The 18,989-nt window shown below is 46.1% G+C and overlaps 1 pseudogene across 1 annotated transcript in view; it reads right to left on the bottom strand.

Moving 5' to 3' along the window:
• LOC311132630 (E3 ubiquitin-protein ligase NEURL1-like) overlaps positions 1-18,175 on the bottom strand; it is a 122,595-nt pseudogene extending 104,420 nt beyond the window's left edge. Inside the window, exon 1 of the transcript in view lies at positions 18,061-18,175. The product of the transcript in view is annotated as an E3 ubiquitin-protein ligase NEURL1-like (transcript). The remainder of the gene's footprint in view (positions 1-18,060) is intronic.
• Positions 18,176-18,989: the final 814 nt, after the last annotated feature.

Below are 18,989 nucleotides of genomic sequence, written 5' to 3'. Positions count from 1 at the left end.
AGCCAAATACATTTAAACTCAGTTTTTCACAATTCCTGGCATTTAATCCTACTAAAAATTCCCTGTTTTATGTCAGTTAGAATCACCACTTTATTTTAAGAATGTGAAATGTCAGAATAATAGTAGAGAGAATTATTTATTTTAGCTTTTATTTATTTCATCACATTCCCAATGGGTCAGAAGTTTACATACACTCAATTAGTATTTGGTAGCATTGCCTTTAAATTGTTTAACTTGGGTCAAATGTTTCGGGTAGCCTTCCACAAGCTTTTGTGGGGCTCTATTTTCTCATAATTGGATCTGTATGTGATGAATAGCTTAGAAGGAATGCATTAATGATAAGCATAGAAGGTTTGTACTATACTGAAATAAATTGTTTTACATAACAAGCTGTGATTCATGTAAGGAACGTTAGGGGGTAGGACAGATAAGACTTGTATTTCTTACAGATACGAACACTGCCTCTTTGTTGTCTGTGAACCGTCCTTGAACGTAGGTACAGCAGAATGGTGTCTTTTGGGTGCTAACTCCACAGGTTGTTATGATAAAAACTTATGCCTGGCAACAGTGTGCAACAAGTGGAGCGCCAAAGACTGGGACCAGCCGGTGCACCAACGGATTGGCTGAGTAAGTCTAAACCACGCTCAGTCTCTACTCTGATTGGCCAGCAGGGAGTGGGAAATATCTCTGTCAGAGTATTTGAAGAAGAACCTGTAACAATGGATTAGTTCTCCGAGTGCCCTGCGTGGTATTTCAGTGGACCCGTATATACGAACCTTCATACTTATCATACATACATTTTGCATATAATAAATTTTGCTTGGATTGAAGATCTCTTGATTCTTATTCCAATACCAGATTTGAATTACGCAATTTCTAACACTTTCCACAATAAATTGGGTGAATTCTGGCCCATTCCTCCTGACAGAGCTGGTGTAACTGAGTCAGGTTTGTAGGCCTCCTTGCTCGCACATGCTTTTTCAGTTCTGCCCACAGATTTTCTATAGAATTCAGGTCAGGGCTTTGTGATGGCCACTCCAATACCTTGACTTGGTTGTCCTTAAGCCATTTTGCTACAACTTTGGAAGTATGTTTGGGGTCATTGTCCATTTGGAGGACCCATTTGCGACCAAGCTTTAACTTCCTGACTGATGTCTTGAGATGTTGCTTCAATATATCCACATCATTTTCCTTCCTCATGATGCCATCTATTTTGTGAAGTTTACCAGTCCCTCCTGCAGCAAAGCACCCCCACAGCATGATGCTGCCACTCCCGTGCTTCACGGTTGGGATGGTGTTCAGTGGCTTCTTCCTTGCTGAGCGGCTATTCAGGTTATGTCGATATAGAACTCGTTTTACTGTGGATATAGATACTTTTGTACCTGTTTCCTCCAGTGTCTTCACAAGGTCCTTTGCTGTTGTTCTGGGATTGATTTGCACTTTTCGCATGAAAGTACGTTCATCTCTAGGAGACAGAACGTGTCTCCTTCCTGAGTGGTATGACAGCTGCGTGGTCCCAGGGTGTTTATACACTGAGGCACTGAGTTTGAAGGTAGGCCTTGAAATACATCCACAGGTACACCTCCAATTGACTCAAATGATGCCAATTAGCCTATCAGAAGCTTCTAAAGCCATGACATCATTTTCTGGAATTTTCCAAGCTGTTTAAAGGCAATCAACTTATTGTATGTAAACTTCTGACCACTGGAATTATGAAACAGTGAATTATAAGTGAAATAATCTGTCTGTAAACAATTGTTGGAAAATGTACTTGTGTCATGCTCAAAGTAGATGTCCTAACCGACTTGCCAAAACTATAGTTTGTTAACAAGAAAGTTGTGGAGTGGTTGAAAAACAAGTTTTAATGACTCCAACCTAAGTATATGTAAACTTCCGACTTCAACTGTACATGTACAAATTACCTCAACTAACCTGTACTCCCACACATTGACTCATTGTATATAGCCTCGTTATTGTTAATTTATTGTGTTACTTTTTATTACATTTTTTACTTTAGTTTATTTAGTAAATATTTTCTTAACTCTATTTCTTGAATTGCATTGTTGGTTAAGGGCTTGTAAGTAAGCATTTCACGGTAAGGTCTACACCTGTTGTATTCGGCACATGTGACAAATAAAATGTGATTTGATTAGACATTTTGATTTGATTTGATTTGATCATATGTTCCCTAAATCAGGAACAATTAGTTATCCTTCCGATTGCTTGGCCTGGCTATAGCAATAAGTAAGAGGACTAACGTGACCGAAACGACAAAGGCTGACAAGACAGGTTAGGGTTCGCGACCATGCCCCAATGAATTAAAAGATACAAGACAACAAACGTGAGTATGTTTCGGCTCATGCTCAGGCTGCCCTCACTCAAATCAGTTTTTGTGTGTCACTAGGGGACAGCGGGCACTGTTCCCCTACTAGTCCTCAGCGCAGTATCTCTTGACAATCGTGTAGCATTCTTTAGGGGGCTTGGTGTTTCCGATAGTGACTTGCTCTCCTGGGTGCCTGTACCTCAGCTGAGTCTGAGTTGCATGACGCGGAAATGGATTGGGTCATTGGTCATGTCGCCCGGCTCCTGTGCGCTCTGTTGCCAGTTATGGGAGGCTACTAAAAGAGAGAGGGTGACCAGGTTCTGTGGGTATCCCCCCGCCGCCTGAGTCTGCCTTGGTTAAGCACCGCTTGCCTCTTCCCAGAGGGGTCCTGGTCCCACCTCAGTGATCCGGTCCTACGTAGACTTTCGAGACCAGGCTAGCTAACATGCCCTGCATAGCGTGCTAGCCAGGTTAGCTAACTCGCGGAGGCGAGCTAGCTACTGCTAGCTATTCCAGCTTCCTAAAGCTGAATTGCTTGGGTAGCTCTTTTGTTTAGAATACGTAGCTAGTGTTAAGTCGCTTGGTTATTCTAAACAGACTGTACTGCGGTCAAAGAGACTAGCTAGCCTAGCTTAGATTAGAAGCCTCGTCGTGGCTAACGTCGGCTGGCATGCATAACTTCTGGCAAATGAAGCTTAATAGCTTTCCTCCAGCGTTATGGCAATCCCATTCCTATTTCCAATTCCTGGAGTTGGAGGGAGTGAAGGAAAGTGGGGCTTGCAGGAAACCTCAGATGAGGAAGCAGCCTCCGAGCACTTGGCTCGGTTAACCCCCGGAGCGAGAGGCCTTTGCACAGGTCTGAGTGACTGGTGCGCCCCTCCACAAAAATATTACTGTGACGTCAGTGCCCCCACGTTTGGATACGGCCAAACGGGGGCTACGTCAGCCATTGCCGGAGCCCCCTGTCTCCATAAGGGACCGGGCTTCATCCAGGCTATACAGTCTCGCAGAAGCACAACTTTGGAAGCTTGTCCATGTTTAATGCCCCCTCTGTTACCCCACATTCCATTGTGTTCACAGGGTTCAAGGGGTATATCAATCTCCCCATGGTGAGAGTAATTAGTTGGGCTATTCGCTCTCTGTCCACAAGGGGGCACTCCTCCCCATAGGTGGGTCATTACTGGCATTCATTGCTGATTCCTGCCTGTAGCTCACTAGTCCCTATGAGGTGCTTAGTGATACAGGTTATGGGGTTTTATAGGTGATTGGTTTCATTCCTAGGAATAAGATTGAATTATGATTCACCCCTGTCTGCTACCACAGAAGGGATCCGTTTTTCAGAGCTGTCTGTCCCTTTTCCAGCTGGGTTAAAAGGTGCTGTGGCACTGGTACCTATGACTGGTGGGTATGATAACCTTCATTATAGTGGTTTTCCCCTGGGTCTATTTTTTATGTGTGTGGTCCAGCACTGGGTGTCAGCTGGTTACTCGGACGCATCTTACTGCTTAAACAACGTGAGGCTTGTTGTGACAGAAGAACCCCCAAGAGGCACTGCCAATCAGGGTTCATCACTGATTGCTGGAGCCCCCGAATCCAGAGTGGACCGGGCTTCAGGCAAACCTTGGTGCATAAACACAATTGTGTCAACCCAACATTCCAGAGTGTTCATGGGTGTCAGAAGTGTTGTATCTTCCACATGTGGGTTCAATGAAAAGTGTCCCTTCTCCACATTCAGACACAGTGGTAGAGAGTGGTGGAAAGGGAAAAATAACCAATCTCTCCCAGTCCACAAGGTGGCGCCCCTTCAGATGTCACTTGACTGCTCTAACCAATGGCACACATGCGCAGTGTTGCTCTGGATCATGCGAACAGTGACGTTGGGGTACCGTCTGAAATTTGTTGCACGTCCCCCACGCTTCTGCGGCGTCATCACGCCGACTGTCCAAGGCCTCAGTGCCCATTTTGAGGGAGGAAATATCCTCCCATCTCCAGACACGGGCAATCCGAGTGGTTTCTATGTCAGATACAGGACCGCTGGTACAGCTGGTATTTCCTGATTCCGGAAAGGGGTCGGGACTTTACGCCCTGCTCTAGACTTACAGTTGTGTGAAAAAGTGTTTGCCCCCTTCCTGATTTCTTATTTGTTTGCATGTTTGTCACACTTAAATGTTTCAGATCATCAAACAAATGTAAATATTAGTCAAAGATAACACAAGTAAACACAAAATGCAGTTTTGAAATGAAGGTTGTTATTATTAAGGGAAAACAAAATCCAAACCTACATGGCCCTTTGTGAAAAAGTGTTTGCCCCCCTGTTATAACACAACTCAACTGTGGTTTATCACACCTGAGTTCAATTCCTCTAGCCACACCCAGGCCTGATTACTGCCACACCTGTTCTCAATCAAGGAATCACTTAAATAGGACCTGCCTGAGAAAGTGAAGTAGACCAAAAGATCTTCAAAAGCTAGACATCATGCCGAGATCCAAAGAATTCAGGAACAAATGAGAGAGAAAGTAATTGAGATCCATCAGTCAGGAAAAGGTTATAAAGCCATTTCTAAAGCTTTGGGACTCCAGCGAACCACAGTGAGAGCCATTATCCACAAATGGCGAAAACATGGAAAAGTGGTGAACCTTCCCAGGAGTGGCCGGCCGACCAAAATTACCCCAAGAGCACAGCGACGACTCATCCAAGAGGTCACAAAAGACCCCACAACAATATCCAAAGAGCTGCAGGCCTCACTTGCCTCAGTTAAGGTCAGTGTTCATGACTCCACCATAAGAAAGAGACTGGGCAAAAATGGCCTGCATGGCAGAGTTCCAAGACGAAAACCACTGCTGAGCAAAAAGAACATTAAGGCTCGTCTAATTTTTGCCAGAAAACATATTGATGATCCCCAAGACCTTTGGGAAAATACTCTGTGGACTGACGAGACAAAAGTTGAACTTTTTGGAAGGTGTGTGTCCCATTACATTTGGCGTAAAAATAACACAGCATTTCAGAAAAATATGGTGGTGGTAGTGTGATGGTCTGGGCCTGTTTTGCTGCTTCAGAACCTGGAAGAACCATGAATTCTGCTGTCTACCAAAAAATCCTGAAGGAGAATGTCCGGCCATCTGTTCTTGACCTCAAGCTGAAGCAAACTTGGGTTCTGCAGCAGGACAATGATCTAAAACACACCAGCAAGTACACCTCTGAATGGCTGAAGAAAAACAAAATGAAGACTTTGGAGTGGCCTAGTCAAAGTCCTGACCTGAATCCTATTGAGATGCTGTGGCATGACTTTAAAAAGGCAGTTCATGCTCGAAAACCCTCCAATGTGGCTGAATGTTGTGAGGTTTTATCACTTGGATGTCCCTATTCCAAGTGTACTTACAGCTGGAACAGGGGAAAGTCACTAGGCAGCGCAATTTGTGTGCAATACCCAGACCACCACAATCTTGCGGGATCAGGTCTTGGTGGTCTGCCATTGGCTGTTTCATTTAGTATTCGTTAATCTGAGCCTCATGCTTATCATTTATGGAAGGCGGGGCTTCCAGCAAGGCGCGAATTTCATTGGCCTTGTCAGGTGTGATTGTAGATCCTTAAACTGATTATGTTGCACCTTGTTTCCCTCCTTCAGGGAACAGTAGTTATAGTCATGACGTTACGTTTTCCTCATACAATACTTGCAAGTGGGACAAAATTAATGAGTCATAAATTAATGTGAAATGCATGATTCCAAAGGCCCTTGAGAAGGTACTTAACAACAAAATAAATACAGAATAGGTAGCCAGGATATTAACTTTGGTGATGAACCGTAAAACTGCTAAGATACTCGTCAGAGAGATGGTGACAGCGACACTAGTGATGGTGAGGATGACTAGCAGTTAGCTTTATGAGTAAACCAACATCTCTGGATGTGCCTCATGTTTAAATGATTGCATGAAGGCTGCATGAATGACTGTCTTTATGAATATGTTGCAGGCAGTCATCAGCAAAAACAGAAAGTCTGAATGCCTAAGAGCAAGAAAATAGGATTGCCATTCAATGTGCTATTCAAAGCTTTGGGCATGTTAGAGGAAGCAGCAAATGGAAATCCAAAAAACATATTGTATAATACATTTTCCTGAACAGAAACATGAATGTGCATAACAGGGAATGAAAAAATTAAAACTACCACAAAGCTACTGTGGGATGTATCTGACTAGTAAATATTAAAGAATGCATCATGGCTCCTACACATACATCCTTCAATGCAGCTGTAATTGACTCCAAATCTACTTCTCACATCCTGGCATTTTGTAAAACACTGTAAGCGCTAAACCAACAGTTAGGCTACTCCCCTTGGTTAAACTAATCTCCTCTTCCCCATACACATTTTCACATCTCTCTTCAAATCATTACAACAATGCCAAGGACATTGAGTTATCATGGAGATATTTCTGGTGAGATCATCCCAAATAATGCATTTTTCAGACGAATTTGTGGGAATGAGGCATATGTACCTCATGCTATTTTATGACTTTCATTTAACTGATTGTCAAATTAACATATCAGTCACAAATAGCAGTCCTTTACCAACCTTCAGACAGTATTAACTAGTAAAGGTGAGGGAGCAGGTCAACACTAGCCTGTAAAGCAAAATGTCGAAGGATCAACAACTAGAGAATGTTTGCATACCTATATAAAAATAAATATGTGTGTATTTGTGAGAACTTGTGTGTGCATGTAAGTGTGTGTGTGTGTGTGTGTGTATGTATCCATAGCCTAATCTAGACACATGTCCTTAGGAACAGAAAGTTATTCTTGCTCATCAGTTCATAACTTCTAGGGGTCAAGAGCTTTTCAGAGTACCCAGGAAACAAACCAATTAGGCAGCCATTAATTGGGGAGGACGGGCTCAAAGTAATGGCTGGAACGGAATAAATGGAATGGTATCGAACACATCAAACATGGTTTCCATGTGTGTGATACCATTCCATTCACTCCATTCCAAACGGTATTATGAGCCTTCCCTCAGCAGCCTCCTGTGTTAACATTGGCAACAGAGCATCATGAGGCATTTAAGACCACAGGCTATTTACAGCCGCTTCAATTTCAAGGCAGAACTATTGTGCAGTGGGTAAACATTCTCGTATCCAGATCCATGGAGGTAAATATAGCATCATTTGAAGAGGACATTTTATCAGGAAATGAACCAAATGTGCTTTTACAGAGTTTGTTTCTCTATTTGTGAAACTCTTTTAGTTTGTGGCTGCCAAAATAACTCCAATAAATTGTTTGGGCTGAACAGGCATAGGATGCTTATTTGTTAAAGTATACACTAGCGCCTAGAGGTATTCAAATTAGGCTTGGGCGGTATGCAGATTGTCATACCTTCATACCGACCTTGTGTCATACCGGGATATTCGGTAATACCTGCACTGAACACAAGGGGCGCTGTTTTCAAACCCCACTGATACTCTGTAATCCGAAGGTTAGCAATGCTAACAAGTACATGTAAAATCTCATAGAGAATGCTAAGTAAATGCTAATGAGCGCATTGTAAACATTTTGTACAGTTTCTGACCTAAACTATCCAAGTAACTCAAAAATTCTACTCACAGTTTGCTGCACGCACAAAACAAATATTATCCAGCAAGGCTCTTGATCCAGGAGGGGATTGTCTGCTGTTACCAAGCAAATGCTTGATTTTGGAAGAAGCTAACCACTTACCTATATAGCTACTAAATTAGCAAACTAAATGCACAACTGCAGAGCATTTTAGACAGTAACTTAATAGTTATAAGATATCTAGCTGGCAAACATTTAGTTGTAATTAGATCACCTGGTGCATGCTGCACAACAGCGAGTGACTCTTGTTGTTGTGTGCTTGTAAACAAACACCACGTGACCGGGGACAACCATTGTCACGGTTCAGACAGACGACCAGAGGACCACAATTGCGTCACACCAGAAAGTTTATTAAACTTAAGGGAAAAGGGAAGTAGGGAGTGAATGAAGGCTCCAGGGGTAACAGGGATCCCGTCCAATGCGTTGGGTCTGTGCCCCCCCCAGTGGCAGCGATGCGTCCTATGAAGCCGGTGGTGGGTGGTCCAGAAGTCCTGGGGGGGGGAGACACAGACACAACAGGGCGGAATGAAACCAGGCAGCAGTACAGTTCAAGGGAAATCCAAAATACGTAGTAGCAAGGCAGAAGGCTGGTCAGAGTTACCGGGATTGAAGAGTAGTCAGGAGTCGTAATGGCAGAAGCAGGTCTGGATCTCCTGAGGCAGAAGAGTATCCAAAAAACAGGCAGGTCCGGGGTCACAAAACCAGGGTGAGCCAGAAGCGCGAGCAAACAGGTTCCGGGTGTGAGCTTTGCAGACGATCTGACACCGGAGAGCTGAAAGACAGGGCCTTAAATACTGGGAGAGGTAGTGGGTAATGCAGCGCAGCTGGCAGAGTAATTAGAGCAGAGCAGAGCAGGGACAGGTGGAGCTAGTTAGGCTGAGTAGAGAGAGTGGTGAGCAGAGTGGAAGAAAATTAAGGTGGTAACCCGGTGGAGTGAGAGGCCCATGACAGAACCCCCCCCCCAAGGGACGGCCCCAGAAGTCCCAAGAGCAACACCACGCCGGGCGGGAGGAGGGGAGCCGGAGGAGGGCTAGAACTCCTCCGAACGGTCCGAGTGAACGTCCTCATCCTCGGAGGAAGCCGGAGGGCCGTGGTCGGGAGATGGGACAGGTCCCGAGACAGGATCAGGCACAGGACAGGAAGCCGAGCGGGCCGGACGGTTAGGGACCCCTCTGGGGCGGCCCCTACGGATTGCAGGTTGATCAGGATGCCGTTGGTGGAAAGCGGTGATGAGAGTCCTATCCACAATCCGACTAGCTGGCACCCAGGTCCTCTCCTCAGGTCCATAGCCCTCCCAGTCAATGAGGTACTGGAGACCCCTACCCCTCCGTCTGGACTGAAGCAGGCGGCGGACGGTGTAAACCAGACCACCATCGACGAGCCGTGGAGGAGGAGGACCAGGCGCAGCAGGGACCAGCGGACTCTCATGGATGGGCTTAATCTTAGACACATGGAAAGTGGGGTGCACCCTCAGGGAATTAGGCAGTTGGAGCCGGACAGCAGTTGGGCTAATCACTCTTATGATAGGGAATGGGCCAATGAACCGAGGTGCCAGCTTCTGCGACTCCACCCTGAGTGGCAGGTTCTTCGATGACAACCACACCCTTTGACCAACATGGTAGGTGGGAGCAGGAATTCTCCGACGGTTGGCCCCGGTAGTGTAGCTGGCAACGGATCTGAGGAGTGTGGCTCGGGCTTGTGACCAGGTGCGGCGACATCGACGGGCAAAAGCAAGTGCAGATGGGCAAGTAACCTCCTCTTCCTGGCTGGCAAATAGAGGAGGCTGGTATCCATAAACACATTGGAAAGGGGACATACCGATGGCAGAGCAGGTCAGAGAATTGTGTGCGTACTCCACCCATGTCAATTGCTGCGACCAGGAGTGGGGGTTGCGTGAAGTCATGCATCGCAGTGCCTTCTCGAGCTCCTGATTAGCCCGCTCTGACTGCCCATTGGATTGGGGATGGAATCCGGAAGTCAGACTGACTGTGGCTCCCAGCAGGTGACAGAACTCCTTCCAAAAAGCGGAGGAGAATTGTGGACCACGGTCAGAAACTACATCCCTTGGCAGTCCGTGGATCCGGAAGACGTGTTCCAGGACCACCTGGGCGGTCTCCTTGGCGGTTGGGAGCTTGGGGAGGGGAATGAAGTGTGCCATCTTGCTGAAACGGTCAACGATGGTGAGAATGACGGTCATGCCACTTGAAGGGGGCAGCCCCGTGACAAAGTCAAGGGCGATGTGAGACCAGGGACGTCTGGGCACAGGCAGGGGCTGCAGCAATCCGGCTGGGGGCTGGCAGGACGACTTGTGTTGGTTGCAGATGGGGCAGGCTTGGACGAATTCCCGTACATCCTTCCTCAGAGAGGGCCACCAGAACCTCTGGGCGAGCAGGTTGTAAGTGCGGGTGGAGCCAGGGTGACAAGCTAGGCGGGAGTCATGTCCCCACTGAACGACCTGGGACCTCAGGTCTTCGGGGACAAAAAGGCGGTCAGCTGGGCAAGTGCTGGGACCTGGCTGGTTACGGAGAGCCTCCAGCACCTGTTCCTCAACAGCCCAGGTCAGAGCTGCAACGATGCAGGGACTTGGCAGAATCGACACAGGGTCCTTGGAGGGGGTGTCATCCTTCTGGAATTGACGGGAGAGGGCGTCTGGCTTGGTGTTGCGTGATCCAGGCCGGTATGACAGAGTGAAATTAAACCTGGTGAAGAACAGGGCCCAGCGGGACTGCCTGGAGTTCAACCGTTTGGCCGTGCGGATGTACTCCAAGTTCTTATGATCGGTCCAAACGAGAAATGGAATGGCGGACCCCTCCAGCCAGTGACGCCACTCCTCCAAGGCAAGCTTCACAGCCAGCAGCTCACGGTTCCCTATGTCGTAATTGCACTCAGAGGGGGACAACCGACGTGAGAAAAAGGCACAGGGATGGAGCTTCCTATCCTCCGCAGCCCACTGAGAAATCACAGCACCAACTCCCACATCCGAGGCGTCCACCTCCACAATGAATTGCCGGTCCACATCAGGCATCTGGAGGATGGGAGCGGAGGTGAACCTCACCTTGAGGGTACTGAAGGCTTTGTCGGCTGCTGGGGTCCAGGTGAAGGGTTGCTTGGTGCTGGTTAGAGCAGTGAGAGGGGCAGCAACGGTACTGTAGTTCCGGATAAACTTCCTATAGAAGTTAGCAAACCCCAGAAACTGTTGCAGCTTCTTTCTGTTCTCCGGAACAGGCCATGAAGTGACTGCTGATACTTTGGCAGGATCCATTTGGATACTTCCCTCTGCCACTATGTACCCCAGGAAGGCCACTGTCTTGACGTGAAACTCACATTTCTCTGCCTTGGCGTAGAGGGAATTCTCCAGAAGACGATGAAGGACTTGCTGGACATGGCGGGTGTGTTCAGACAGGTTTCTGGAGTAGATTAAGATGTCATCCAGGTAAACGAAGACAAACTTGTTTAACATGTCCCGCAGTACATCATTCACTAGAGCCTGGAACACAGCAGGAGCATTGGTGAGGCCAAAAGGCATAACCAGATACTCGTAGTGGCCTGTTGGTGTATTGAATGCGGTTTTCCATTCATCTCCCTCCCGGATCCGCACTAGGTGGTAAGCGTTTCTGAGATCCAACTTGGTAAAAACAGTGGCTCCCTGGAGCAACTCAAAAGCAGAGGTGAGCAGAGGCAGAGGGTAACGGTTTTTCACTGTGATGTCGTTGAGTCCCCTGTAGTCGATGCAGGGGCGAAGAGATCCGTCCTTCTTCCCCACAAAGAAGAAGCCAGCACCAGCAGGAGATGAAGATGAACGGATTAATCCTGCGGACAGAGAGCCATTGATGTAGTCCTCCATGGACTTTCTTTCAGGAGCAGACAACGAATAAAGACGACCCTTTGGAGGAGCTGTTCCAGGGAGGAGGTCGATGGCACAGTCGTACGGTCGGTGAGGGGGCAGAGATGTGGCTCTTGCTTTGTTAAACACCTCTCTGAGACCATGGTAGCATTCTGGGACATTGGAGAGGTCAGGAGCGGAGTTAGTAGGTACTGGCCGAGGGGGTAGTGCGGCAGCAAGCAGGCAGGTTCGGTGGCAGTCCTCTCCCCACTCCCTGATCACCCCGGTCACCCAGTCGAGCTGAGGGTTGTGCCGGCGGAGCCATGGGTAACCCAGGATGAGGGGTTGGCCTGGAGAGGGGAGCAGGTGAAACTGGATAGTTTCTTGATGGTTTCCGGACAGACCCATCAAGACCGGGGCCGTGACATGAGTGACCGATCCGAGTAAGTGTCCGTCCAGTGCCCGGGCAGGAATAGGAGGTGTCAAACGGAGGTTCTCCAGTCCCAGTTGGCGTGCCAGCTTGATGTCCATTATGTTGGCTTCGGCGCCAGAATCCACCAGAGCAGCCAGGGTGTGAGTTGAGTCAGAGAGGTGGAGGTGAACTTGCAGCAGGGGTTTGCGGTCGGAGGACTGGATGGTCATTGAACTCAACCGGACTCCCCCTATGCCCGGTGAGCTTCGGCCCTTTAAAGGGCAGGTTACCACACGATGTCCCTCACCTCCACAATAGAGGCAGAGGTTTGAGGTGAAGCGGCGCTGGCGCTCTGCAGGAGTGAGGGAGGCTCGCCCAATCTCCATAGGCTCAGACTGATCAAGCTGACCTGGGTGAGTGGCAGTAGATGACAGGAGCCCAGTCGGATCTCTCCGAATGCCGGTAGTAGGTGGACCTTGGCGCCCCCTCTCACGACGACGGGTCTGTATCCTTCTGTCGATCCTGACAGTCAGTGCGATGGCTTCATCAAGAGTGGAAGGCAGTTCATGGGAGACCAACTCGTCCTTGATATAGTCAGCCAAACTATGGAAGAACGCGTCCACCAACGATGGTGTGTTCCAAGAACTTCGTCTAGCCAGGGTTCGGAAGTCGATGGAATGGTCTGCGACTGTACGTCTGCCTTGTCGAATACTGAACAGTTCACGAGACGCCTCTGCGGTGGGTGAATCCAGGTCAAACACCTTCAGCATCTCCTCAGCAAACAGGTCGAAGGTTGCACATGCGGGGGTTTGACGTTCGAACTCTGCTGTTCCCCAGAGTCGAGCTCGGCCCGTCAGGTGAGTGATGGCATACCCAACTTTAGCCCCCTCCGTGGCGAAGGTCCTTGGCTGCAAGGAGAACTGAAGTCGGCAGCTAGTCAGGAATGGCCGGACCTGGGTTGAATCGCCGTTGAACCGCTCGGGGTTTCCAATCTTGGGTTCCGGAGCAGCGGCTGCAATGACCGGGGCAGGTAACTCGGGGGCTGGGCTGGTGGGCAGACTGGCTGGGGTAAGGTTGGTGAGGAGTTGAATGATCATGGCGAGTTGTTGTTGCTGCTGCTGGAACTGCTGCTCATGCTCATCGGTTTCCATGTCGGGGAAAGTGTGCGCTGAGTCCATAATGGTCAGATCGTACTGTCACGGTTCAGACAGACGACCAGAGGACCACAATTGCGTCACACCAGAAAGTTTATTAAACTTAAGGGAAAAGGGAAGTAGGGAGTGAATGAAGGCTCCAGGGGTAACAGGGATCCCGTCCAATGCGTTGGGTCTGTGCCCCCCCCAGTGGCAGCGATGCGTCCTATGAAGCCGGTGGTGGGTGGTCCAGAAGTCCTGGGGGGGGGAGACACAGACACAACAGGGCGGAATGAAACCAGGCAGCAGTACAGTTCAAGGGAAATCCAAAATACGTAGTAGCAAGGCAGAAGGCTGGTCAGAGTTACCGGGATTGAAGAGTAGTCAGGAGTCGTAATGGCAGAAGCAGGTCTGGATCTCCTGAGGCAGAAGAGTATCCAAAAAACAGGCAGGTCCGGGGTCACAAAACCAGGGTGAGCCAGAAGCGCAAGCAAACAGGTTCCGGGTGTGAGCTTTGCAGACGATCTGACACCGGAGAGCTGAAAGACAGGGCCTTAAATACTGGGAGAGGTAGTGGGTAATGCAGCGCAGCTGGCAGAGTAATTAGAGCAGAGCAGAGCAGGGACAGGTGGAGCTAGTTAGGCTGAGTAGAGAGAGTGGTGAGCAGAGTGGAAGAAAATTAAGGTGGTAACCCGGTGGAGTGAGAGGCCCATGACAACCATAAGCTTCATAATGTGACAGGTGAAATTAAGAACGCAATGTTCTTTATTTAGATTTACATTTTAGTCATTTAGCAGACGCTCTTATCCAGAGTGACTCACAGTGAGTGCATACATTTTCATACTGGCCCCCCGTGGGAAACGAACCCACAACCCTGGCGTTGCAAGCACCATCCTCTACCAACTGAGCTACAGGGTAGAGCATGGCGCATTGCACAAATTGACCTCAGGTATTTACTTAAAGCAGCTACAAATATTAAAATTTATAAAAACAATTCAAAGAAATAGTTTCAACGGTTTTGAAAAACTTTTTCCAAATACCCCGGTATACGGTATACACAGTATACCGCCCAAGCCTAATTCAAATGTCTGTCCCTTGGTTACATAACAATGTTGAATGGTTCTCTATATACAACAATGGTCTTAAATTAAGTAATAACAAATCAATGTACCATATTGTATTCACAATGTCAAATTAAGGGCTTTACATTCGGCTGGTGCTAAGGAGGTACAGTGTCAATGTAAAAACTGGCGCACTGGCATTTTCCAGCCCTAATGCCAGGTTCAGCAATTTAGCTGTCTAACATCAGCTCGTTTGTGCTGAGGTGGGAGGGGTAGCAATATTTGAGGTGCGGGAAGTTTTAAGACCACAAAAAGCAGGTCTTAACGGTAACACAGCTGATAATGATAACGCAGTTGATAATGGCATGGATTTTGAGAGCGGAAGTGCAGCCTATCCAGCCATGGCACACAGTGCCCATGGAAGGAGAGATGTGCCTTTTGTGCCGGTGAATCTCGTATTTAGAAACAATTGGCTTCTGCCCCATTTCATTAAAAAAAACAAGCATAGCCTACCCTCCCCTTAATCAAGGCTGGTTTTGCAGCATCACATAGGTGCATATTTTTATCCTGGACATTAGCCAAAAGTAGCCTGAATAAAGGGGTTTGAAATAGTCTACAAATAGTGCTTTGAAATATTTTAGGTTTTTGCCATCATGCTTTTTTTCATTATTCACAATTCGATTGGACATCAGCAGTCAATGAGAGGTACACTGTTTACAAACACTCAGGCAAGGTAAAATATAAAACAAATATTAAAATGAAGGAACACTTACTCAACAATTTCTCCACATTGATAACTTCATTTAATGTACATTCCTAATCCAGTTTAAGTTATTTGACTCAATCATCCCAGATATACTTAAAGGGCGATTGCACTTCCTGATTTGGCCTCATTTTAGATTTAGTTCATTAAGAAATGCTAGCTGCCATGACTGAATTCAAACATGAGTTGGTTTCGGGGTTTGATGTGGGTGTCTTGTGTGTGTGTGTTCGCAGGTGTGAAGAGTTAGACAAATTATTTCACCAATTAGCTTCAGCCACCTCGTGTGCAACCATGGCAAAATTGGTTTGACTTTGGATAGCCTTTCTCCGGGGATAGTTAGGGACTGTCAATAAATTACACAATGTAAATGAGACGATATTTTCATGTTGCACACCTTTTAGTTCTCATTAAATGCTTTCAATATTTGTACACCGAACAAAAATATAAACGTAACATGTAAAGTGTTGGTCCCATGTTTCATGAGCTGAAATAAAAGACCCCAGACATTTTCCATACACATAAAATGTGTATTTCTCTCAAATTTGGTGCGCAAATTTGTTTACATCCCTGGTAGTGAGCATTTCTCCTTTGCTAAAATAATCTATCCACCTGGCAGGTGTGGCATATCAATAAGCTGATTAAACAGCATGATCATTACATAGGTGCACATTGTTCTGGGGACAATAAAAGGCCACTCAAATGTGCAGTTTTGTCACACAACACAATGCCACAAAAGTCTCAAGTTTTGAGGGAGTGTGAAATTGGCATACTGACTGCAGGAACGTCCACCAGAGCTGTTCCAGAGAACTTAATGTTAATTGCTCTATCATAAGCCGCCTCCAATGTAGTTTTAGAGAATTTGTATACAGAAGTTAGCTCTTTTTGGTAAAAGACCAAGTCCATATTATGGCAAGAACAGCTCAAACAAGCAAAGAGAAACGACAGTCCATCATTACTTTAAGACATGAAGGTCAGTCAATACAGAACATTTGAAGAACTTTCAGAGTTTCTTCAAGTGCATCCCAGAAACCATCAAGCGCTATGATGAAACTGGCTCTGAGGACCGCCACAGGAATGGAAGGCCCAGAGTTACCTCTGCTGCAGAGGATAAGTTAATTAGTGTTACCAGCCTCAGAAATTGCAGCCCAAATAAATGCTTCACAGAGTTCAAGTAACAGACACATCTCAACATCCACTGTTCAGAGGAGACTGTGTGAATCAGGCCTTCATGGTCGAATTGCTGCAAAGAAACCGCTACTAAAGGACACCAGTAAGAAGAAGAGACTTGCTTGGGCCAAAAAACATGAGCAATGGACATTAGACCGGTGGAAATTTGTCCTTTGGTCTGGAGTCCAAATTTGAGATTTTTGGTTCCAACCGCCGTGTCTTTGTGAGACGTGGTGTGAGTGAACGGATGATGTCTGCATGTGTATTTCCCACTGTAAAGTATGGAGGAGGAGGTGTTATGGTGTGGGGGTGCTTTGCTGGTGACACTGTCTGTGACAATGACCCAACACACCTCCAGACTGTGTAAGGGCTATTTTACCAAGAAGGAGAGTGATGGAGTGCTGCATCAAATGACCTGGCCTCCACATTCCTCCAACCTCAACCAAATTGAGATGGTTTGAGATGAGTTGGACCGCAGAGTGAAGGAAAAGCAGCCAACAAGTGCTCAGCATATGTGGGAACTCCTTCAAGACTGTTGGAAAAGCATTCCAGGTGAAGCTGGTTGAGAGCATGCCAAGAGTGTGCAAAGCTGTCATCAAGGTAAAGGGTGGCTATTTGAACAATCTCAAATATAAAATAAATGTTTATTTGTTTTTTGGTTACTACATGATTCCATATGTGTTATTTCATAGTTTTGATATCTTCACCATTATTCTACAATGTAGAAAATAGTAAAAATAAAGAAAAACCCTTGAATGAGTAGGTGTTCTAAAACTTTTGACCGGTAGTGTATATATGAATTTCTACAATTTACAGTTGGTTTGAAGTTGTGTAATTTACGATGGTCCCTAACTAGCCCCATAGGGATATTCCAAGTCAACCCAAATTCACCAACGGGCATTATGATCCGGTCACTTTCAGCTGCACTCCGAATTGATTATTAATTGAGTGCTGCCAGCTGTAGGCATATGGGCAAGATAAAAAATAAAAACACCCTTCATTTAGGTTCTCACAAAACGACCAACATTATCCTATTTATTTACACTTTGTAGAATAAATGTTTCTGACTCTGTTTTACAAATGAGAAGTTGGTTTTAAGGGGCAGTTGCTCTTTAACTACAACAAAACTTGTCACACAAAGATAATGTAGTCGATAAGAAAATTTACATTTACATTTTAGACATTTAGCAGACGCTCTTATCCAGAGCGATTTACAGTTAGTGCATTCATCTTAAGATCGCTAGGGTCAACCACATATCAGTCATAGTAAGGACATTTTTTATCTAAGTATGTAGTTATCTGTCAGAGCTAGTCGGCCTAAGGGGGAAACAAAGTCAAGTGCAAGTGTTATTCACGAAAGTATAAATACCATCAGCCAAATTGCAACTGCAAATATGGAAGTTCATTCTTGATCTAAACTACATTCACGTTTCTGCAGATAACAAAATATTGCATTGCTATAAGTGTGTGATAACGTTAGCATGCATGTTACATACAAATTACACAAGAAGTCATAGCTAGAGTATTCATAATACTTCCACTCATTCTTGCAGACTTTCTTTCCTGTTTTATCTAATCCAAATGTGTGCATTAATGGCTTTAAAGGATAAACTGACCCTTAACTATGTCAATATGTAATCATCCTCGATTTATGCCATTTCTGCTACAAGGTTTTCGTTGTAGCCTATCCCATCGGCATCAGCAACGATTTGATTATTACTAAACATATGCAATCTATAGTCGAATATACCGCCCCCTAAAAATGTAAAATATCCTTACCGCACAAGGTATTTCTTGTTATCTGACCTCCCATGTTTAATTACAAGATGAGTTCCTCTTCTCTGGGTTTGTTAGATAAAATATTCAGAGACATGCGCCGTTTGGCTGTCAACATAACATAATCGGATAATTCACGATTTCGTTCTCTCCCGTTCACAGAAGACACAACACTGTTTACCCTCAGCGAGTGCAGTGGCTGTCCAAGCCGATTCACATTGAACCGCGACAGATCGGCTACACAGCAGCCCCACACCGCAGCGCAGAATCACATAAGGTGGAAGTAAAGGTGGAGCTACAAGAATAACCATTACCGCTATCGATATCGCCAAGGAAGGAGAATTCCATCTCCTTTTGAAGTCCACGAAAAATGACCGTATAAACAAACCTAGCCCCGCCCAAAACAAGTTTTAATGCATTGAGAGGAAGGAAACAGGCAATAGGAAATCTGTATGGCCTACAAAGCCTTGGAAGTGCAGGGAAACCGCCAATTGACTTTTATCTACCGCAGAAGAAGCCCAACCGGCCGCAAGATGGCAATATTATTCTTTTTACGCAGTTTGTCATACCTGACTAATGCGCACAGCCAGCAATACACTCGTGTCCCCACATGGACCGGCTTATTAAAACATACCTACTGGGCAAAAACCGGTTGAGTTGTTACCACATAATTTCAACCAAAATAATCAATGTGATGACGTTTTATCAACGTGGAAAACTGATTGGATTTGCAAAAAGTAATCAACATAATGGCATTTCGTATTATTTTCACTAAATCCGATGACATGGTGATTCGTTTTTTATTTCATCTTGAATTCACGTTAGTTGACAACTTAACCAAATGTAAATCCAAACTAGACATTGAACTGATGTATGTGCCCAGTGGGTCCTCCCTTCTGACTGCAAAGGCATCAGTTTCCTCCTTAACTCAA

Source organism: Coregonus lavaretus (assembly GCF_964263955.1).
Source record: "Coregonus lavaretus genome assembly, chromosome: 1".
Lineage (NCBI taxonomy): Eukaryota > Metazoa > Chordata > Actinopteri > Salmoniformes > Salmonidae > Coregonus > Coregonus lavaretus.
Note: the sequence above shows the minus strand (reverse complement) of the source record. Positions and strands in the feature narration are given on the sequence as shown.